Source organism: Puma concolor, chromosome B1, assembly GCF_028749965.1.
Source record: "Puma concolor isolate L17-30 chromosome B1, mPumCon1.1.hap2, whole genome shotgun sequence".
NCBI classification, from domain to species: domain Eukaryota; kingdom Metazoa; phylum Chordata; class Mammalia; order Carnivora; family Felidae; genus Puma; species Puma concolor.
In genome coordinates this window covers 126,489,633-126,513,962 of record NC_141670.1, presented here as the reverse complement: position 1 = coordinate 126,513,962, position 24,330 = coordinate 126,489,633, and positions in this window count along the sequence as shown.

Sequence of the window (24,330 nt, the reverse complement as noted above, 5' to 3'; positions counted from 1 at the left end):
GAACATTTGTAATACTCCACAGCACGGGGACCTGCCTGGCACCAGCTCCTCAGGCAGTTGCCCCCAGGGCAGGGAACTGTTCTCTCTTTATTATCTTTTGCATGGATTACCTCGGGGTCTTTTAGCATTCAGTCTTTCTCCTTCCTTTTCCCTTGTGTTCCTAATAATTTGCTGTGGGTATTTTCAGCACGCCACACAACTGCTGCTGCTGATAATGAGAACCATTCACCTACTTTCTCCCTGCCACGCACTGCGAATGACTGTCTAGAGTTGGGGTATGCAGTGGAAAACCTTACCAGAAGGCTGTGAGTGGAAGAATGATTACATAGGGAAAAGCCCCAAAAAGGCAGGCACCAGCGAAATGTGATTAGCACAGCTTGTTATCTATGGGTCAGACCTCAGGGAAGAAAATGTTTCTTCACTTTCCGCTGTCTCTGCTGCCTTGGACCAGGTGGCTGCCGGTTATGCCCCACGTCCAGCATGGGTCCAGGCATCCCGAAAGCACACCTTAATTAGTTATAGTTGACGGACTCAAATGAGCTGGAAGGTTAGATCAGGCCTCCTGCTCCATGTTTTGTATTATATGTTGGAGACAGAATGGATTATAATCTTTAAATGGAATTTCTCAGGGCCCTTGTGAACACCAATAGTCTCTTGAATTTGCTCTTGTCAACTAAATTGCAAATTACTTAACTTAATTAGCAACAAGAGTTTAAGAAATGTCTGCATTTAAAGATTATGGGATGACTTTGTTCCATAATATGTGTTGAACACTCACTGGGACCAGAACAATGAAACACCGTGGGGAGATTTCAAAGCAAATAGAAGAATTCCCTCTCCTCAAGGTATGTTGGTCCATGTCAGACAGGCTTCAAGGAGCATTTCAAAGGTAGAAGATACAGACTTGACATTATGAGGCAAGGCTTTTAACAATTGCAAAAATAATAAGATAAAAGCACAACAAAACATCTCAACTTCATGGACCTACACACATACCTGTCTTTGGGTTAGATTATATTTTATGAATAAGTCACTATTCTTAGTGTTCAAAACTTTTTTTTATCAGAAAAGAGAACATAAAATTCATGAAGCTGATAACTGTAGAAGAAGTAATTTCTTTCACAAGTGTATCACTAACAAGTATTTAAAAACTTAAAAAAAAATTCCCATTGATCTACTTGCTTCTCATTTTACTCATTCTCTTTAATAATATCACTGGTAATAAGTTGTCTAAACCAGGAACCCTGTAATTATATTTGATTCCTCCTTTACCATTATATAATGTATTGTTCAGAAACCATGTTACCATTCTAGCCATCTCCGTACCTTCAAACTCGCCTGGCAACCACCTCCTCCACTCCACCCCCACTATCTTATTTTCAGATTCTTCATGTGGTACGTGGACAGTTTGTATGGCCCTTCTGTACCTGACCTCTTGCTATTGCAGTCCATATTCTGTCTTCTACAACGGTGATCTCTTAAAACGTTTCTGATGAATCTCCTTTGCTTATAGCAAAAACCCTGTACTTTAGTCGTGGTGTATGAGGACCGATGAAAACATTGATACTGGCTCTGTACTATGATAGACAACACTCTGAGGGAAATATTTGTATATAATTTATTCAAGAATAGGAAAGCTACCTTGCCAAGGACACAAAATAAATAAGAGTAGAGCTGAGGTTTGTTTAGCTCCACCTACCTGACTGCAGAGCCAGGCTCTGGCCTACCTTTACTGTCTCACCCCTGCTGCCCTCACTGGTATTGCACTGGAATTTTACTGCCTCTCCTGGATGGCCCATACTTCCTGCTAATCTGTCTTATCCCCTACCCATCTTTCAAAATTGAAATCTAGTACATCTTTAGTTCCTCAGTTTCCCCTGGATGTCTCCTCCTGCAAAATGACTATTTAATTATATGTTTGCATTCCCATAGCATTTCATATATCCTTCTCTTCAGCAGTTTTCAGTTTATATCAGAGTTATTTGGTTATTTATTCATCTCAACCATATTATGTCCCTTGAGACCTGAGATGATATATTACTCTTTCCTAATATCCACGGTACCCACTATAATTTACATTTCATAGTAAGGCTTCCATAAATATATGCCGAATTAAAGTGATACTGCAAAGAATTATGGAATGATCACATTGATAATGTCTTAGGTAAGAAGTTTGACAAAGGCATTTATTTGCACGTAGTAATTTTATTTTTTTTCTTGCAGAATCTTTAGTACATAGCAAATGCAGATCTAAATATATTTATTACCTATGTAGATACACAAATATTCCTACATTATGTGTATACATGTATATGTTGAAATACATTATAAACTATATAATGTAGTTGTGCATACAATGCATGTCTATTTGTATTCCAGATAATTTGTCAAATAGATTACAGTTAACTTGAATGATTATTTTCCTGTTTGCATCCTATCCTTGATCTGGGATATTAGTTTTAAGAGACACTCTAAAGAAATTGGTAACAGTCCATTCATTAATGTGCCTCATTTTGTCAAGAGAAAAAAAATCCAATAAATTAAAAAACCCTATGTGTATGATAAAGCTTGCCTTTAATATATATATCTTTGTTTGACCTGTTTACTATTGACTAGGGTCTACATTCTACAAAGTTATATATTAGTTTATAAACAGTGATATGTAGCAAATAATGTCCATTTGTTAAACATTCAAACAAATTTCATCCCCTAGAAGAGATACATCTCAATCATAGTTTTGTTCTGTATAATACATTAGTCTGTGCAAATGTGTTCCAGCACATAGATTTTACAGGAGTCTCCCTATCTCATTTTGAATTGTGCTATTTGGCTTATTAATGAGTGAAAAGGTGCTTAACTTTTTCTGGCTACTCTTCTTCTGGGTATTCAAGTGAAGAAAATGAAAACACTTACTTAAAAAGATAAAGGCACCCCTATGTTCATTGCAGCATTATTTACAATAGCCAGGATATGGAAACAATTTAAGTGCCCACTGATGGACAAATTGATAAAGACAATGTGCTTATATATTATTATAATATTATTATTCCACCATAAAAAGAATGAAATCTAGCCATTTTCAACAACATGGATAGATATATAGATATTAAGGGCATTATGTTAAGTGAAATAAGTTAAAGAGAGAAAGACAAATACCATATTATCTCATATATGAAATCTAGAAAACCAAAAATAAATAAAAAGAAAAATAAACAACCTTACAAAGAATTGTTGTTTATCAGAGGTATGGGAGGTTCACACTCTGATCCTTGTAATTTGTGAATATATTACTTTACATGGCAATGCATTTATGTGTTTATGCTTTTAAAATTATGGAATTTTAGGGGCACCTGGGTGGCGCAGTCGGTTAAGCGTCCTACTTCAGCCAGGTCACGATCTCGCGGTCCGTGAGTTCGAGCCCCGCGTCAGGCTCTGGGCTGATGGCTCAGAGCCTGGAGCCTGTTTCTGATTCTGTGTCTCCCTCTCTCTCGGCCCCTCCCCGGTTCATGCTCTGTCTCTCTCTGTCCCAAAAATAAATAAAAACGTTGAAAAAAAAAATTTAAAATTATGGAATTTTAGAAGGGAAGATTATCCTGGATTACCTAGGTGGGCCCAATCATATGACTACTGAAATAGCAGAAACTTCTTCCTGGCTGTGGTCAGAGACAGATTGGACAACAGAATATGGCAGGGAAATATTTCATGGAAAGGCCTCAGTGCCCTATTGCTGGTACTGAGATGTGGGACAATAAACAAGCAAACAGGAAAAATCTCTTGGTGTTAAGGTTGGCCCCCACCTGATAGTCAGCAACAAAGATCCAAAATAAGAACCTTAGTCCTGCAATCACACGAAACTGAATTCTGTCAACAACCTAAATGAGCAGGAAAAGGATTCTCCTATCTCCTATAGAGCCTTTACACAGCCCTACTGGGTTCTTGATTTCACCAAGTGAGAATCATGCTGGATTTCTGTCCCAATAGGAATGTAAAATAATTAATTTGCATTGCTTTAAACCATCAAATTTGTGGTAATTTTTTTACAGCAGGAAGAGAAAACGAATAAAATGAGTTTTAAGAGCTTGGCTATTCAATCTATACTAGTGTGAGAGTTAGATTTTTGACTTTCTGAAAATTATATTTTGACAATTATAAGGTCTCCTTGAGTGTTCATGCCTGGCTTAAGCAAGGCGCTGAATTATGGTTTAAGAAATACTATTTACCCTCCTTTATCTGGCTTAGAAATTAATGATCTTCTCAGAAAAGATTCTTCTACTACAAGCAGATTCTCTGCTTTGAGGATCTTCTGGAATGGTACCTATTCCTGAGAAGTGGATGGTTAATACGTGTGGAAACCCCTTAGAACCTGCCAAATATTTCTTTTTTTTCATATTTTACTTTTAATTTAATTTAATTTTTAAATTTACATCCAAATTAGTTATCATATAGTGAAACAATGAATCAGGAGTAGATTCCTTAATGCCCCTTACCCATGTTGCCTATCCCCCCTCCCACAATCCTTCCAGCAACCCTCAGTTTGTTCTCCATATTTATGAGTCTCTTTTGTTTTGTTTCCCTCCCTGTTTTTATATTATTTTTGTTTCCCTTCCCTTATGTTCATCTGTTTTGTATCTTAAATTCAACATATGAGTGAAGTCATATGATAGTTGTCTTTCTCTGAGTGACTAATTTCACTTAGCATAATATCCTCCAGTTCCATCCACGTAGTTGCAAATGGCAAGATTTCACTCTTTTTGATTGCTGAGTAATATATATATATATATATATATATATATATATATATATCACATCTTCTTTATCCATTCATCCATCAATGGAAATTTGGGCTCTTTCCATACTTTGGCTACTGTTGATAGCACTAGTATAAACATTGTGGTGCATATGTCTCTTTGAAACAGCACACCTGTATCCCTTGGATAAATACCTAGTAGTGCAAAAATATTTCTTAAACATCATCATTTTATATGCATTGAAAAAAAGAAAGGGAATCAATTTGTTAGAGCCTTTAGTCTGATAAGAAAATATATCCTTTAAATACAAAAAAGAAAAAGAAAAAAAAAGTTTCTAAGATGAAAGAAATTAGTTAAGTTGCCAAAGATCAATTTACAAAATAGACTGAAGAATGCCATTTCTGAGACAGAAGGGTGGTGACAGTGTTGGGAGATGCTAGAAGTGTTGATAAGATTCTAAAAGGTAGTGGGAATGATCTTACCTGACTTCCTCCTCCACTCAGTGGGGAAACATGTTAGTATCCTGCATAAATGCCTGGACACAAGTTGCAGAGGACAAGAATTCCTTGTGTCTTATCTTAATAGACTGATAAAAGAGTCATGAATATTAGTCAATGTTTATAAAAACTGTTTACTGATTAAAAGTGTACAATTTCTGGGGCGCCTGGCTTAAGCAAGGCTCTGAATTATGGCACTGGCCCTGAATTATGGCTCGGTCGGTTACACGTCCAACTTCGGCTCAGGTCATGATCTCACAGTCCGTGAGTTCGAGCCCCACGTCAGGCTCTGTGCTGATAGCTCAGAGCCTGGAGCCTGTTTCAGATTCTGTGTCTCCCTCTCTCTCTGCCCTTCCTCTGTTCATGCTCTGTCTCTCTCTGTCTCAAAAATAAATAAACGTTAAAAAAAATAAAAAAAATGAAAGTGTACAATTTCAATAAGATTTTGATCTTTAGGATGTAGAATACTTTTAGAATACTTGTAAAATTCGATGAAAATAGATAACTTTTTACATTGTATTGTTCACTTTACTCTCTTCAAATCTATGTGCTGAATTTTTAATAAAAAATTCATTTTACCTAAAAAAGTTATCTAGGATAAATTATAAATATTTATCTTTTTTATATTCCCTTGGAAAAAATTCTTTTATCCAAATTCCTATTTTGCAAAATGTCTTTATTTTATGGAGTGTTTCCATTTTCCTAGGGAGAGACAGAACATGCATGAACATACACACACACACACACACACACACACACACATACACATGCACACATTAATCTAAACTACCTTGTACCAGAAACAACACAGTCTACATTAATAAAGAATATATAGGGGTATCTGGGTGGCTCAGTCGGTTAAGCATCTGGCTTCAGCTCAGGTCATGATATCATGGCTTGTGAGTTTGAGCCCTGCATTGAGCTCTGTGCTGACAGCTCAGAGCCTGGAGCCCACTTTGGATTCAGTGTCTCCCTCTCTCTCTACCCCTCCCCTGATCACACTCTGTCTCTCTCTACTTCAAAAATAAATAACATTAATAAACATTAAAAACAAGAAAAGAAAATATAGGTCATTTACACATTTGGGCCACTAAAAAAGATGCATCATAATGAAGAAATGTATAAGAACATGTTGATATAAATGTGTATCATAGTTTGGCAACTAATGAAATTTATTAATTATTTGAGCATTACTTTATATGTTACTGAGGATATTCGTTTATTTTAAACCATTGAAGGAAGGAATTCATCATTGCTGGAAAAGAAAAAAAAGAAAGAGAAAATTATCTTACTTTAACACAGTATGAAAATTTGAAGAGACCCTAACTTTATGATTTGTACTTCTAAAGATGTACCAGGATTTATTCTAGTGAAGTGTATATTATTTTTCTTGATCAAATACTTTCAATGGCAGATTTCAGTTGCATTTTCTATCACTCTGACAATATCCACATGGAATGCTGATCTTTGTGCTCATTTTGTCAAAGTAAAATATGATCATATTCTAAAGGGAAAAATTAGGGGCACCTGGATGGCTCAGTGTGTTAAGTGGGACTAACTCTTTTTTTTTCAATATATGAAATTTATTGTCAGATTGGTTTCAATACAACATCCAGTGCTCATCCCAACACGTGCCCTCCTCAATACCCATCACCCACCCTCCCCTCCCTCCCACCCCTCATCAACCCTCAGTTTATTCTCAGTTTTTAAGAGTCTCTTATGCTTTGGCTCTCTCCCACTCTAACCTCTTTTTTTTTTCCTTCCCCTTCCCCATGGGTTTCTGTTAAGTTTCTCAGGATCCACATAAGAGTGAAACCATATGGTATCTGTCTTTCTCTGTATGGCTTATTTCACTTAGCATCACACTCTCCAGTCCCATCCACGTTGCTACAAAAGGCCATATTTCAATCTTTCTCATTGCCACGTAGTACTCCATTGTGTATATAAACCACAATTTCTTTATCCATTCATCAGTTGATGGACATTTAGGCTCTTTCCATAATTTGGCTATTGTTGAGAGTGCTGCTATAAACATTGGGGTACAAGTGCCCCTATGCATCAGTACTCCTGTATCCCTTGGGTAAATTCCTAGCAGTGCTATTGCTGGGTCATAGGGTAGGTCTATTTTTAACTTTTTGAGGAACCTCCACACTGTTTTCCAGAGTGGCTGCACCAGTTTGCATTCCCACCAACAGTGCAAGAGGGTTCCCGTTTCTCCACATCCTCTCCAGCATATATAGTCTCCTGATTTGTTCATTTTGGCCACTCTGACTGGCGTGAGGTGATATCTGAGTGTGGTTTTTATTTGTATTTCCCTGATGAGGAGCGACGTTGAGCATCTTTTCATGTGCCTGTTGGCCATCCGGATGTCTTCTTTAGAGAAGTGTCTATTCATGTTTTCTGCCCATTTCTTCACTGGGTTGTTTTTCGGGTGTGGAGTTTGGTGAACTCTTTATAGATTTTGGATACTAGCCCTTTTTCCGATATGTCATTTGCAATTATCTTTTCCCATTCCGTTGGTTGCCTTTTAGTTTTGTTTGTTGTTTCCTTTGCTGTGCAGAAGCTTTTTATTTTCATAAGGTCCCAGTAGTTCATTTTTTAATTCCCTTGCTTTTGGGGATGTGTCAAGTAAGAGATTGCTATGGCTGAGGTCAGAGAGGTCTTTTCCTGCTTTCTCCTCTAGGGTTTTGATGGTTCAAGTGGGACTAACTCTTGATGTTGGCTCAGGTTATGAGCTCACGGGTTTGTGGGATTAAGCCTTGCATGGGGCTCATGCTGACAGTGTGGTGCCTGCTTGAGATTCTCTCTCTCCTCTCTCCCTGCCCTCCCATCCTTCCTTCTGTCCCTCCTTCTCTCTCTCTCCCTCTCTCTCCTTGTTTTTCAAAATAAATGAATAAACATGAAAAAATTTTAAAAAAGGGAAAATTGAAAAGTAGCAATAATCTGACTTACATATTTCAACTAATTGAAGTTTCCATTTAGAAAATACATTAATTGAAAAAAGGAAAGACCTCAAGATTTTTGACCTTACTTAATGTATGTTGATTTAAATGGAAACACCACTTTGTCTGATTTAGTGCCTCATTTCTGCAACTTGGTGGTGATGCAGTTTCTTAGATCACTATAATAAAAGGAAGGTCCTGTTTGTAATCTGATTGTAGGTTCAGACAACTGTATCTTCTCTTCCCCGTTTCTTGCCAATCATATTTTCTCTCACATAGAAGAATCCTTCTTTCCTCTGCCTCAGAGGATATTGATGATTTAGAGGCATTAGAGTTACAGAGAAAATAATAGCTATATAAGAATGAGAGAGATGGTGGGGAGAGAAGGGAGACTGTGAGAGAAGGGTAGGGATAGAGGAAGACAGCATGCATGCGAGAGTATAACTATGTTTGACCTTCACAATTTCCCTCGGGTTCAAAGACAGAAAGAATAACTTTTATTGTTTATTGATTAGCTCTAAAGCAACAATTGTGAATCTGAAATTCTCATAAATGTGATTGAAAATTAGCACTAGAAGAAAGTTTGTCTACCTTGTAGGACAGAAGACAGAAGAAAGAAATTATTTTTTATATTAAGAAGAAGACTTAAAGAATAAAATACTCCCTGGAAATACATTTTATTTATATATAAGCTTTTAAATTGTATACCCTCAGCAGAGATACAGGCATCATATGAAATTCAGTTGATGCTAGCAAATGATTAGACATCATTTACTTTTTTATAACATAATCCTAAGACAGGACAGACTCATGTTCTATTCAGTTTAATAATTGCTTTGGTCTGAGTTCATTATAGAATCATTTACCAAACACACACACATGAAAAATAATTATTAGTTCTCAAGGAAATTCTTCAATAGATTGTGTATTGTGTCATTAATTGAAGGTGTATTTCTCAAGACGTATGAAGATGCCTCCATCCAATTCAGTCAAGCACAAATCTATCTAATGATATGAATTAAGTAATAGAATTGGTATGTCAGCATTTTGGATATAATTGAAAAGCATCAGATTGCCATTACCTCTATGCTAAATAACATACTTACATTATCCCCTAGATTACAGACAAGGATATGTCTAATTATTTTATTTTGGGCATACGTTATATAAGAACTCTTACTCAGTAAGAATGAGAGAAAATGTTTTTCTGTGTTTTAACACCCTTTCCTGAACTATGAAAATCATTAACTTCCCACCCATTGGAACAAAGTGTCAATGGATATTGGCATAAAGTATACATTAAATAGTGTTGCTGATGTGTTCCATTTTGTCTCTCAGAAGGAAACTTTGTGATTTAGTAAATAAATTTTCGATTGAAGAAAGTGTTGTGAGTTGAAAATATGCTCATTTGCCTGAAACATGACTGGGCTAAATGATTTCCGGTAGGTAGAGAAAGGCAGGAATTGGTTCTGCCAATGTTAACATTTTAGGAAGGAGATCAATAGCTAACAAGGCCTATTAAGAACAAAAAATGAATAAGGCAAGTAGATTGCATTATTGGACATTTACATTCTGTTTTCATCCTCATAACAACACTATTGGTACTGTCTTAGCCGCATATTTTATTGAAGAGCAAACTGACGTTGAGCCAGGATTATAGAATACATAGATGGAGGGAACAGAGCCAGACATGTCCTGCTCTACCTTTTACACTTAACTATCACACTAAATGACTAAAACTCAATTCAAAATTATGGGCCCTGAAATTTCCACTTTCACGGGAAAGACTGCTTATTTGGACTTTTTTTATTAGGTAAGACTGGGAAAGACAGAGTAAAAGATTTAAAAATCCAAGGAAGTTCCAGAAGGAGAGATTAAAATAAGATTTTGGGATAACTTTTGGATTTTATTCACTTGTGATATTCTAAGTATCCATAGAAAAATAATGTCACTGGTTTTAATAAATCAAGAATGGTTAGTAAAGTTTTCTCCTAATAAAATCTCTACCAGAATAAAATTAGTTGGTAAAGTCAGTTCCATGTTTTGAATGCAATCACCCAATTTATCACTTATATTTCACTTAAAGTTTCCTAAACATAGTGATCACTCAACTTACTCTGCCACCTAATGCTTATGCACATTCAAGGAAATCAACAATTATTGAGCAGCACTACATATAAGGTGGTGAGGTTGATGTTGTGAGATACATGGTACATGCCATCAAAATACTCCCAATTAGGTAGATGGAGTAAAATGTAAGTCTTATCTTTCCAAGAGGGTAGAATATGAGGAATTCAGGAAGGTAAAGTTTAGTGATAGTTTAGAAGAGGTCAGTGGAAGCTTTAGAGAAAAAAAGCACTGGGTCTTGGTTGGCAGGCAGGTGGCATTTGGACAGAGAAAGGAGTAGATGGGAAAGAGAAACAGGGCATTCCAGAAAGAAAGAAAAACCTAAAAAAAAGCACAGTAGTAATTGCTTCTCAGCGTTTTGGCTAAGATCAAGTGTAGAAAAAGCACAGTAGTAGTAAAAAAACAAAAACAAAAAACAAAAAACAAACAAACAAACAAAAACAGAGTCTATTTCTTATCATCTAAATGTAATTCTTCTGAAGAACATGAATGAAATTGGCCATGGACCATATCTTCGAGGTCTTTGGACATCCTATCTACTCAAACTTGGCAGGCCAGAAAGGAGTGGCAGGAAATTTTCCATGTCCTGAATAGGAAAAATATGCAGCCAAGAATTCTTTATCCAGCAAGCTTGTCATTCAGAAAGGAAGAAGGGATAAAGATTTTCCCAGACAAAAGCTGAAGGAATTCATCACCACTAAACCAGCCCTTCAAAAGATCGTAAGGGGAAAAACATACCATGCTCACGGATTAGAAGAATAAATATTGTTAAGATGTCAGTCAATACTACCCAAAGCAATCTACACATTCAATGTAATCCCAATCAGAATTGCACTAGCATTCTTCTCAAAGATAGAACAAACAATCCTAAAATTTGTATGGAACCACATATGACCCCAAATAGCCAAAGTAATACTGAAGAAGAAATCCAAAGTGGGAAGCATCACAATCCCAGACTTTAGCCTCTACTACAAAGCTGTAATCATCAAGACAGTATGGTATTGGCACAAACACACACACACAGACCAATGGAATAGAATAGAGAACCCAGATTTGGACCCACAAATGTATGGCCCACTAATCTTTGACAAAGCAGGAAAAAGTATCCAGTGGAAAAAAGACAGTCTGTTTAGCAAATGGTGCTGGGAAAACTGGACAGCAATATGCAGAAGAATTAAACTAGACCACTTTCTTATATCATTCACAAAAATAAACTCAAAATGGATAAAGGACCTGAATGTGAGACAGGAAACCATCAAAACCCTAGAGGAGAAAGCAGGAAAAAACCTCTCTGACCTCAGCCGCAGCAATTTCTTACTTGACACATCTCCAAAGGCAAGGGAATTAAAAGCGAAAATGAACTATTGGGATCTCATGAAGATAAAAAGCTTCTGCACTGCAAAGGAAACAATCAACAAAACTAAAAGGCAACTGACGGAATGGGAAAAGATATTTGCAAATGACATGTCAGACAAAGGGCTAGTATCCAAAATCTATAACGAGCTCACCAAACTCCACACCCAAAAAACAAATAATCCAGTGAAGAAATGGGTAGAAAACATGAATAGACACTTCTCTAAAGAAAACGTCCAGAGGGCCAACAGGCACATGAAAAGATGCTCAATGCCATTCCTCATCAGGGAAATACAAATCAAAACCACACTGAGATACTACCTCATGCCAGTCAGAGTGGCTAAAATGAACAAATCAGGAGACTATAGATGCTAAAGAGGATGTGGAGAAATGGGAACCCCCTTGCACTGTTGGTGGGAATGCAAACTGGTGCAGCTGCTCTGGAAAACAGTGTGGAGTTTCCTCAAAAAATTAAAAATAGAACTACCCTACGACCCAGCAATAGCACTACTAGGAATTTATCTAAAGGATACAGGAGTGCTGATTCATAGCAGCATATGTATCCCAATGTTTATAGCAGTACTTTCAACAATAGCCAAATTATGGAAAGAGCCTAAATGTCCATTAACTGATGAATGGATAAAGAAGATGTGGTTTATATGTACAATGGAATACTACTTGTCAATAAGAAAGAATGAAATCATGCCATTTTCAGCAATGTGGATGGAACTGGAAGGTATTATGCTGAGTAAAATAAGTTAGTCAGAGAAAGACAGATACCATATGTTTTCATTCATATGTGGATCTTGAGAAACTTAACAGAAGACCATGGGGGAAGGGAAGGGGAAAAAAGTTACAAACAGAGAGGGAGGGAAGCAAACCATAAAATACTCTTAAATACAGAGAACAAACTGAGGGTTGATGGGGGGGGGTGTCAGAGAGAGGGGAAAATGAGTGATAGACTTTGAGGAGGGCAATTGTTGGAATGAGAACTGGGTGTTGTATGTAAGTGATAAACCATGGGAATCTACCTCAAAAACCAAGAGCTCATTTTGCACACTATGTTAGCCAATTTGAGAATAAATTATATTAAAAAAAAAAGACGTGAGCTGTTCTGTCATATTAAACTTGTAGTAATATGCCTCTACATCTTTTGTCATGTAAACAAGGCACAGATGCACACATCACTACCTACTAACTTGATGTAGTGTAAACGTAGAATAATAGAAAACTTATGAGCAGAGAACTATCAGAGCACAATATCCATAAGCTTGCAGGCTGGAGGAGGAGGCTGAGACCAGCCATGGCTGGACTGGATACACCACAGAAAAATATCCAGGAGAGGGCACTTCTATTCAAACAAAACAAAACAAAACAAAACAAAACAAAACAAAACAAAAAACAAAAGCAGACAGAGAACATCACAACAAAGGGGGAATAAGAACTTTCTTGATAAGTTCTTGATAAAAAAAAGTCTTGACAAAAAGGCTGCACACCCAGAGTCCAGCGTCTATTATCAGCCAGTTCTTCAGTGAGCTGCCCTAGACCTACAGAAGGGTTTCTTGCCTTCTGGCTCATTACCAAAAGTGGAGGAATGGGGCCCCCAAGGTTACTGAATTTGTCTCTTCTCATTTGTATAATATGGTTTGGTCAAATCCCATTTCTACATAGCTGAGCAGCTAAGTAATTAGTACAGGCAAGTGATGTAACATCTGATAGTTCAAATAGGAAAAACAGCTCAACGTTGATTTAATAGTAAGCTAGAAACTGGGATGTTACCGAGAGTTGATAGTACATAAAGAGTATTACCTATTATTTCTCGCTTAAATGACTTTATAGTTTCACTATAGTTTGAGAGATGAAATAGACACATGTGAAAATATTTCAATAATCATGATGCTCCAAAAATCCAAAATGAGTTGTATAAATAAACGTTGATATATATTTGTTCCATTGGCAATTTTACAACACACTTGTATGACAAAAGAAACACTCTCTAGTCCAACAAAATTGTAAGAAGTGACTTGTCATGATTTTAAGAAGATTAATATGAAGTCTGTTGGATGCCATTTGAAATTTGTTTTTTGAATTTTTCCACTTTTGCCTTGTTCAATGTCAAACTTAAAACAAAGAAGATAAATTAATATCTGGGAGGGTGAGAGATGGACTTTTCTCCTTCAACACATAATCAGAGTTTTACCAGTTTTATTAAGTAATTTGCTTTCCAATTACTATTTCTATTTTTATTTTTCATAAAGCAACATATACTGACCTTATAAGCAACTGGTGATAGACTAAGATTTTTTGGTACATTTTGTTATTCTTGTAGATATTGCCCTTTTCTCGTAGGTTCCAACCCTTGACATAACATTATTAGCATAGAACACAAAGGGTTATTTGGAATAACCCCAAAATGATCCATAATAATTGAGCAATTTGGTTTTTAATGTATTTTGGAATTGTCATGTGTCTATATAATCATTCATGTCTTAAACCTATACACGTAAGTAGGATGCATTCCATGCTCAAGAGTGCAACAATTTTCCTGGGGTTGCAACAGGTCAATTTTTGACACTTTTCATGAAAAATCAAGCAATACTATATGTACTTTGAACATAGCCTATAGCTAGTCAAAATTGCTTCTTACAATTTTGGGGGTATTAACTCAATGTTAAAAAAGGATGAGCAGATGGAAATTTTGGCAGGCCATTTCCTGAAGCACTTTTTAGTGTCAGAATAATTACAAATCTACATTATTTTCTTTAATTTCATGATACTAGATTATTTTCTTCATGTTATTTTTGTAGTTTTCTCCTTGCTGACTTTAACATTTATTGCATACCGCTAATATTTCAAGTACTTAAATATTATTTTAATTAATAACCACAAAACCAAGCATGATATGTTATTCTTACCCCAGACTATAGACTCAGAAACTAAAATCAGGAATTTTTGGTAAATTTTTGTAAGTCACACATCTGTAGCTAGGAGCCCATTCTTATGCTCTCCCATTCCACTTATCTTAGGATAAAATGTGACTTTGAGAAAGGATTGAAACATAGTATTATTGAATTTTTCTTTTAATTGACTTATATGATCTTCACTTTTGTTTAAGGAAACAATGCATAACCCTACCCTAGCCTTTGGAATATGGGTTGTCCTTTACAGTTGCACAATAGCTCTGATAACTCAATTTCCCCTACAGGCACCTTTCACATCACTTAGATAAAGAATAAAAACTTTATTATCTGTTCAATGCATCATTTCCCATACGTGCTAGAAATGTTCAAGCCATTGAGAGAGAAACATTTGAAGTTGTTTATATTCAGACAAAGCCTGACTGAATATTTGCAGTTAGTCACAAGGTAAATGGGATACCAAGGGGAAACACACACACACACACACACACACACACACACACACACACACACGCCACACGCACATACACAGAATACTGAATTACGTAGGAGAGTAACTTTGATTTTTTTTTTCTGGTAACAAACAACTTTTTAACACTAGAGTTATTTATTGTTTGGCTGTATATTAATTAGTAACCCTACTGACTACTAATAAGGAAAATGAAACTACAGAAGAGTAAACAAACCTAGACTTACAAAGATCATACTCATCATAACATTGCATCTAGAGTTCTATGCTCCAGGAAGGGGAAGAGAAGAGTTGATATGAAGAAGAGGAGAAAAAAAAAAAAAAAGATTAAAGCATTTATTAAAGTCTGCAGGGTACTTGCTATTTCATATGCCCTGTCTAATTTAGTTTTCTTCCAAAAACTCTTATTATATAATCCACTCAACAGATGAAGAATTGGCAGCTAATAGAAGTTAAGTAAATAACTCAAGGTCAGTTACATGAGTGTGAGCAGAGAAATTTAAATTGACGGAGATAATAAAAAAGCAATAATAATAAATTGAGAAAGATAGATTGCAGATTGATTGGTTGATTGCTTCTGCTTTGATTTGTTCTACTCTCTGATACTTTTAAGATTAGCAATTCTTTATTAGATTTCTTGATGTTCAAGTAAATGAGTAAATATCTGTTGTAAATATTTCTGAGGTAATCAACTCGTTTATTTCCATTTCAACCTCCTTGATTTCAGACTCTGCAAATTAAAATAGAAATTCTAATAAGTGAGAATTTACACATATGTTGGTAACTGAGAGGTTTAACTGTTACAAATGTAAATCCGTAAAGTGAGACCCATTGTATTTACATAATTTGCAAATTTAGCAAATGTGAAGTATGAGTTTTCAAAGCTATGAGTAAGTGGTGATAGGAAAACATTCATAATATCCAATTTTTAAAAATTTTATGAAGAAGGTAGTAGTTCATGAATTATTTATTCATTAAAAGAAACACTTAATCCAGATGAGGGTTTTCTAGATTATTGTATTTCTGTGAAAGAAGACTTATGTTTGGGTAGTAAGGCAATGAGTAGGCAATTAAATATTAGATAATAATCATTAAAAAATGGGTAAAGATGTTTCTGATCTGTTTTTTTTTTTAAATATGTGAATGAATAACAAGCTGATATTTGCCCATTTGACTGTCTGGGAAGTATTGTTTTGGGAACAGATTTTCAGTTTCAGTATACAATTTCTGGGTATTAGTCTCAGAACGATATGTAATCAGACCAGAATCTTTATCTTTCCAGCTTTTCCTTAGATAAATATAAACCTATTTCTGAAATACAAGGTATTTAAAAGAAAAACAAACAGTCATGCACTGAAATGTGTAAGTGGATCTGTGGGGGGACCCGCATCTATTTGCAGGCTACACATGGTTTGTTGGCACTACAGACTAACCACATTGACATAATCCGAGGGCCCCTGTGGGATAAACTGGCATAGAGCAGAGGTTGTTGATAATCATGCCTGACATGTGCTTCCAGGTATTTGGCAACTAAAAGTATTGTGTGCACTGGTCAGCTAGCCAGTCACACTCAGGATTCAGGGTGTGGAAGGAAGAAACTAAGATTAGGAAAAGTTTTAGACTTCAATAAATTACCTGATATTTACATCTTTAGCAAAATCTAATTTTTCTTTAAATTAATTAGTAGGGGCACCTGGATAGCTAGGTGGGTTAAGCGTCTGACTCTTGACTTCAGCTCAAGTCATGATCTCCTGGTTCAAGAGTTCAAGCCCCACATAGGGCTCTGTGCTGGCAGTGTGGAGCCTGCTTGGGATTCTGTCTCCCTCTCTCTCTCTCTCTCTCTGTCCCTCTCTTGCTTGTTCTCTATCTCTCTCTCTCAAAATAGGTAAAATAAATAAACAAATAAACAAACAAATAAACAAATAAAACTTTAGAAAATTAAATTTCAATTAATCAGTAGACATTAGCTTTTGGTTTCACCACCCCACCCCTTTTATTCTTTTTAAAAAAATTTTTTTAACATTTATTTATTTTTGAGAAAGAGAGGCAGAGTATGAGCAGGGGAGGGGCAAAGAGAGAGGGAGACACAGAACTCGAAGCAGGCTGAAGGCTCTGAGCTGTCAGCACAGAGCCCAGTGCGGGGCCTGAACTTAACAAACCGTGAGATCATGACCTGAGCAGAAGTGGGACGCTCAACCAACTGAGCCACCCAGGCACCCCTGCACCCCTTTTATTCTTTTTGTACAGTTTCATTTCTTTTCTTTTTTTTAATCTTTATTTACTTTTGAGAGAGAGACAGAGTGTGAGCAGGGGAGGAGCAGAGAGAGAGGGAGACACAGAATCCAAAGCAGGCTCCAGGCCTTGAGCTGTCAGCACAGAGCCTGACGCGGGGCTCCAACTCACCAACCGTGAGATCGTGACCTGAGCCAAAGTTGGACGCTCAACTGACTGAGCCATCCCAGGTGCCCTGTACAGTTTCATTTCTAAAAAAAACTAAACATAGGCGCTCTTTATCTATGGCCAAGGTCTATATGCTGAAGATTGGGTAGTAACTCCTAGTGACATGTTTAAGTTTTTGATTCTAGCTATAATTGAGTGTTATTTTTTTTTCCATTTGACAATAGTTTGCTACAAATAAGTAAATCAATGAGAGAATAGATGAATGAGTGAATAAATGAAATAACAAATGAAGCCGAGATTATTCTAACCCTTGCTTCAGATAAAGGCTAACCATGCCAACTGGTACTTTCTGAGGTGCATGCTGAGACATTTTGTTACAGTTCTCATAAATGGATTTCTTCTCCTTTTTGTGTGTTTCAGAGTAAAATAATTTCTTTTAATAATATTCTCTGTCATTAACTTTTAAGTAAGCTACAATTTTCTTCTCTATAAACAGCTAATGTCAAGTGCACTTTTGACTCTATGAAGTATTAATTGCCTTTTCAATGTATTCCAGCAATGTTATGTAAGTGTACTTAGATTCTTAGTACCAGACACATCACAAAATTTTTCCATGGGCAATAAAACTATTTCTTATAAAATAATATTCTCTTATAGTATTGAAAAGAGTGTATGAAAAATTCAGGAGTTAATCATCAAAGATGTATGTCCATAAGTCAAAACAAAGTAGTTCAAGTATTTTTGAAGACCATTGCTCATTCTGCCAAAAAAAAGATCATCTTATTGAGCATTGTAAGGTGCATAAGAGAGGTTGTATTTATTAGTCTTAGCTAAAGACTTTATCAGGTTTCTGTTTTTCTAGATTGCTGAATATAAGAGTAACATTTTATTGCTTCAAGATATATAGTCAGTCAATAATTTTTCATTATCATCTTAGGAAAATAATGTGGAAATATCTCTTATAGAGTTTTACATTTATTACATTTTTTAAGTTTATTTTTGGAAGAGAGAGACAGAACATGAGTGGGGGAGGGGCAGAGAGAGAGGGAGACACAGTATCTGAAACAGGTCCCAGGCTCCGAGCTACCAGCACAGAGCTTAAGCGGGGCCCAACCTGTCAACTGAGAGATCATGACCTGAGCCAAAGTCAGACGCTTACCTGACTGAGCCACCCAGTCTTCGCTACATTTATTACATTTAAAAACTGAAGTCATTCTGTGAAAAGCATTTGTTTCATATAGAAGTAGCACAAATTTTGCTGGGTATACATCATTCGTATAAAAAAGGTCCTGGGGTTGGGGGGCACCTGGTGACTCAGTCAGTTAGGGCTTAAGTGCCGACTTCAGCTCAGGTCCTGATCTCACAACTTGTGAGTTTGAGCCCGAGTTGGGCTCTGTGCTGACAGCTCAGAGTCTGGAGCCTGCTTTGGATTCTGTGTCTCCCTCTCGGCCCCTCCCCCAACTCACACTCTATGTCTCTCTCTCTCTCTCAAAACTGAACATTAAAAAAAATTTAAAAAAAAGGTTCTGGGGAGCCTAGATGGCTCAGTTGGTTCACTGTCCTACTTCGGCAGGTCATGATCTTGCAGTTTTTGAGTTTGAGCCCCAGAGCTGGCTCTGTATTGATAGCTCAGAGCCTTTGGATTCTGTCTTCCTTTTGTCTGCCCCTCCCTGCCTCTCTCATTCAAACATAAATAAACATTTTTCAAAATAGTCCTAGTTAGAAGTTTAACTTTACAATCACTTAGAAAGGTGGAAATTGATGTTCTATACAATTTGTGGGAATTTTTAAACCTTTAACTATTTTTTTAAATTCTGTTTCTTTTAAAACATGTAGAGTAATATGATAAAATGTAAAGGATGAAATTACCCGTATGGTTACATTCTGAGATATCCAACCTTAACATTATGCTTGTACTATCAGAATTGTTTAGGTTACCTATATGCATTTACTTTAAATTCCAATAAAATTAAAATCATGCTTCATATATTGTCTTTAATTGGATTTATCTCAGTGATATAAAATTAATTTATTTTATATAAATAAATGGATTTCTATTATGCCACTTTACATGGCTGTATAAAGTTCCATCTTAAAGATTGTGCTTAATCATTAAAACCCCAATCTTCCAATGTGAAGGTTATTAATATTTTTCCTCTGTATCAAAACAATGTTACAATAATCATTCTTGCAGATGGATGTTTGTGTATGTCCTTAATCATTTTTTGGGATGATTAATAAAAAGGGAGATGCTAAATGTTAATAGCTAATACCAATTTGTGGCAGGTAGTCTTCTAAGTATTTTATATCTATTACCTCCAAATTTAGTGTACTATTATCACCTTTATATTAAATATGAGGTCACTAAGACATATTGAGTTTAGGTAACGTGATCAAGTTTACAAATGGCCCCAGTCTGTGCTCTATAGCACATCAATGACTATGTATACACCTTACTCAATTGGTTAATATTACTAAATTGTTCCTAAGTTACAACAGGACAGTTGACCTTAATTAGCAATGGATGAACATTACCTTCCTATATATTTTGCATTGACTAATTAAGAATTAATGCTATTATGCTAATATGTTTCTACAACTGAATAGGAATGAATTTGACTAGTTGATAACCTACCACATTAAAGTTTTTTAGACTTAACAGTCCATCAGCAAATCTGTTGCCGTTTCCATTTCAGTTAGGAAATTAAGTCAAAATTTGGTTGAATGCTTTCTTGTTGTCACTGAAAGATCCATTCTAGGTTGTAAAGACTATAGCATAGTGTAGGCTCATATCATTCTACAAAAACTTTTTCTTTTAGCCTGCTCTTGTGATTTCACATTGACTTAACTTGAGGATGTGCATGCATGCATCACATTGTGTACTTCCCCCTAATTTCCTCAATTATTTAACTAAAGTGAAGTGAATGCCCAAAGGAGTTGTATTATAATGAGCTTGCTCTATTAACCTTGAATTTCTGGCATAAGTTTTTGGAATTTTTGGAAAGAAGACGAAAAGAAGCATATCAGTCTAACTTCATATGACTTGTAATCAATATTAGAGATTCCTGTGTAGAAGAAATACCAAGATGCCAAGGCAAAACTGGATTGATATTAATATATACATATGAGTCATCTGCTTGGAGAAATATCTAAAAGCACAAGCTCATTCACTAGCCTGTTGTGACTTGAAATCACTCCAGAAGCCATCATTTACACAAGCCAGTAATTTTATATACCTGTATCATCAAGTCAGAGTATTTGACACCACTAACATTTTCAAATATGATATGTGAAATGTGATATGTGAAAACCCTACTCTACTAACTTGAGAAGTTGAACAAAGAAAATGCCAGATAATGCCAGAAAAAAAAAGCTTAAGTTATTTTTAAAAAATGATATGGGTTAACTTTCCAGGACAAAACAAAACAAAACAAAACAAAACAAAAAAACATAACCACCCCCCCACACAAAACAAAACAAAACCAAAAAAAAATCCAAAAAACCAAAAACAAAAAATTCTGTATGAAGCAAAACAATATTCCTTAGTAAATATATATGTATTTGAAACAGTATATCTAAATAATGGATTACTTTGAAGAGAGTTCTCTACCTTTTCCTTACAACGTAATTCAATTTTATTCTGAGGATTTTGAAGGCAGGTAAACCCAGATTCATGTACCATTTAAGGAGTGTGATAGAGAATGATAGTTTCAACTTTCGGAAGCTATAAAACTCATTGTTCCATAAACAATTTGGTAGATTCTTTTAAGTGTAATTAAATTTCAGCTACTGTCATACTTTCTACCTTTTTTTAGAGCCATTAGACTATTTTAAAAAAATTTTCATCTCCTGAATGAAATTGAAAAAAATGAAAAAGTAGGTCATTTTGTATTTTCCTTTCCTGTATAAAAATTAAACAGGGTTATAATGCATTTTATGAGAGTTACTTGGAAGAGCAAAAAATAATAACAGGTACACAATGATCATATCGTTTTATATTTTCAGTTTACTGAGTATTCAAATTAGAAAAAGAAAAACTGAAACAGGTGCAAAAAGACGGATTCAATTAGAAGAAAATGCCCTTTGGTTTTTAACCATAAATTGTAAAACAAATGTTTTCCTTTTTCTTTCTTTTTAAAAAATGTTTGTTTATTGAGAGAGAGAGAGAGAGAGAGAGAGAGGAAGCATGCATGAGCAGGGGAGGGGCAGGGAGAGAGGGAGAGACAGAATCCCAAGCAGGCTGCACACTTTCAGTGCAGAGCCGGATGTGGGGCTTGATCCCCACAATCGCGGGATCATGACCTGAGCCGAAATCAGGAGTTGGACGCTTAACCAACTGAGCCATCCAGGCTCCCCTCTTTCTTTTTTTTTTGCTGGTCCATTTACATTCTAAACCATAATTCAAATCATCCCTAACTTTGGTAAGCCGGCTGTACATCAGTTCCACATATCCCCGTTTTAATTGGAATGGTGCTATGTTTAATCTTTGCAAATCTATATGGGAGGTAGTCAGATCTGAATGGTGAATCTGAATTGACCTGTAGACCTGGTACTGCTGTTGCCCTGCCTGGATCCCCTTTGAGAACTGATGCACTCAGCCTCTGTTGCTGTGAGTGCTGGCTACTAGTAGCTCACAGCTGCCTTTTCCCTTGATTTTTGCCCTCTGCTAATGGGAACTGCTTGGCACAGAAATATCTAGGAGCTTATACTCCCCTTCTACTTCACAGGCAGCCTGTGGCCAATGACTTACTCATAAGGGTGAAAAAAAGGCTGAGCCCTTGCTTCAAGGGGTGACAACTGAATGATACCATTCCCACTCCAGGATTCCCTGTGAGGTGAACTTGAGGCCAGACTTCACCTGCATGGACATGTGAGCCTAGCTCTCCCCTGGCTTAGTCTGCTTTCCTCACTTGCTACAGGGGTCATCAGGACCATTTCTCCAATGCAGAACTTACACAAGAATCTGTTTCTCAGATTATGCTTGTAGTGAATTTGATATAAGACAATCTGGTATCCTTACTGGAAAAACAAATCAGTGTCAGTTGACATTGAAATGATGCTTTTTAAGTGTAATTTGAGGAGGTTCCAGATGATTCTAATTTCGTGCATTCATTTAAACTGAGAATTTTTAAAAACTGGGTTCAGAGTATTGGTTTATTTCTTAGTCCTCGTCTGTTTGCATTTAAACTCAAGGTTGTTGCCAGTTGAAAGCAATGTACTTCCCTAATGTACTTTCACAAAAGTTGCATTTTTACCTTTAAAGCAAAGTTTGTTCTTTTCTCACTATACAAGTAAGGGAATTTAATAGTACCAAATAAGATTGTCAACTTTTTTTAGAATGTATAGAGTTTATTGATAGAATCAACAATGAATGTGAAGAAAACCTAAATGTTTCCATAAGCATGCTGGGTTCCTCAGTGTTTTTCTCTGCTTAAATGATATTGACGGTTGTCCTTATTGAAGAGGAAGTAAGTATGTGCTTGGAGCCTCGAAGACAACCATTCATCATGCTCTCATGCAAAAGATAGAACCCCTGTGCCAGCACACAAAATCCAATGGCAGCTACAGTAGCAGAAAATCAATAGACTGTATTAGAAAACTCAGAGGCTAATCAGAGCCCAATCTCCAGGCGTGATGTACTCCAAGAAAAGCGTTGCTTTAGGACATAACTCAATTCTCCGAACACCACAGACTGTGGCTTAATTCAAGCATTTAGAGGGAAAATGAGGGTCTTTAAAGTATACATTTTGTTCTTTATTGCCTCCCAGAGAAGCTTCAGTGCAGTACTGTAATGAATAATGATAACATACATTCTTAAAAACTGATGTTAGCTCAGTCATTATGCCCAAAGAGAATGAGAGCCCATGCTGTGTGAAGCAATGAGATGTCATTAGTAAGCAGCATCTCAGCTTAAAAGGAGGATGCATATTGTTACTTGTTAAACACACTATTAATATATGTAAAGGTAAATGACAATTGGGTCTTTACTTTCATAAGCGGTTGCATATTTTAATAGAGGCTGAACTCTAAGCGGAGATACATACCCAAATCAAAATTTATTGTGTGAAAAATTTCAAGTAAGTTGAAATTGAACATGGAAAATAAAAATACACATAGGTTAAATTATTCAAAAATACCAGGCTTACAACAATACCTGAATATTTTGTACTGGTATAATATTCTCCCCCTTGAGAACTCAAAGCACTCTGGAATAATACATCATATGGCAACTGTTCTAAATTGTCTCTAGGATAAGTAGAATATACTTCTAATTTTAGTACTTTTATTTATTTTTTGCCATTATGGAAGTGTGGATTTATGCAAGATTGTACCATTGATAAACTTTCATAATATATCTATCTTTTAAGTCATCAAAAGTCTCCAAGAATGGGTTTATTTTTTTTGATAACTTTGTCATATCTCAACATGATTCTGAATTGTATATAACAAATTCCTGTTTCAGTATGAAAGGGACATTTATGTTTTAATGAGTCTCTGATTTTATTTTAGGGTAACAACTTGAATTTAAACATTGCATAAATGTATGCATTTATTGTAATAGATGAAATGTCAAGGTCAATTTGAATCTAATAATCCCAGCAAAATGAAGTAACATCATGAAAAATGAAGCCCTGCTTGGAAACAAAAGCTAATTAAGAGTTTTTTAATGCCCCAGAGAGAGAAGTGTAACGGAGAGTAGTCATAGTTGGTTTAAGATTGGCAACTCTGTCGGATGTGACAGCACATTCAGCTTGTTCCATGCAGACACAATCAGGCATCTGGGATGGTAATTATTAGACTTCAGAGCACTTCTTGGAAACTGTCCATGTATTAGAGTACTTACAAAAGCATGCCTTCTGGAATTACCACAGTTTT